The sequence below is a fragment of the Larimichthys crocea genome, chromosome X, assembly GCF_000972845.2.
Source record: "Larimichthys crocea isolate SSNF chromosome X, L_crocea_2.0, whole genome shotgun sequence".
NCBI lineage: Eukaryota > Metazoa > Chordata > Actinopteri > Sciaenidae > Larimichthys > Larimichthys crocea.
This window is the reverse complement of record NC_040020.1, coordinates 29,438,839-29,439,198: the sequence shown is the minus strand read 5'-3', so window position 1 is coordinate 29,439,198 and position 360 is coordinate 29,438,839.

Genomic DNA, 360 nt, shown 5'->3' with positions numbered 1-360 from the left:
TGGAAACATTTTCTCTTGCGCCCTAACGGCCGCCCGTGCGCCCCTGGATGCGCTGTGCGCCCCGGGATGCGTGCGCCCCCGTCGGTCTGTCCGACGCCCCCCTCTGCCTTGTCAACACCCCGCTCCCGGGGCGCCCGCTCCGCTAACTTAATGAGCGGTATCGAAAATTACCGGGGTTATTTGCTTTTTCGGGCGTTCGTGCGCCACCCACGGAGAATGCGCCCTGGGCGGCCGCCCACATTGCCCATAGCTAGGACCGGCCCTGGATGCAACCAAGGCCGCATTCAGACACAATCCAATGCTGTTTTTTTTCTCTCTTCTGAAACAGGGCCCATAGGACAAACAAACTGTCCACACTCA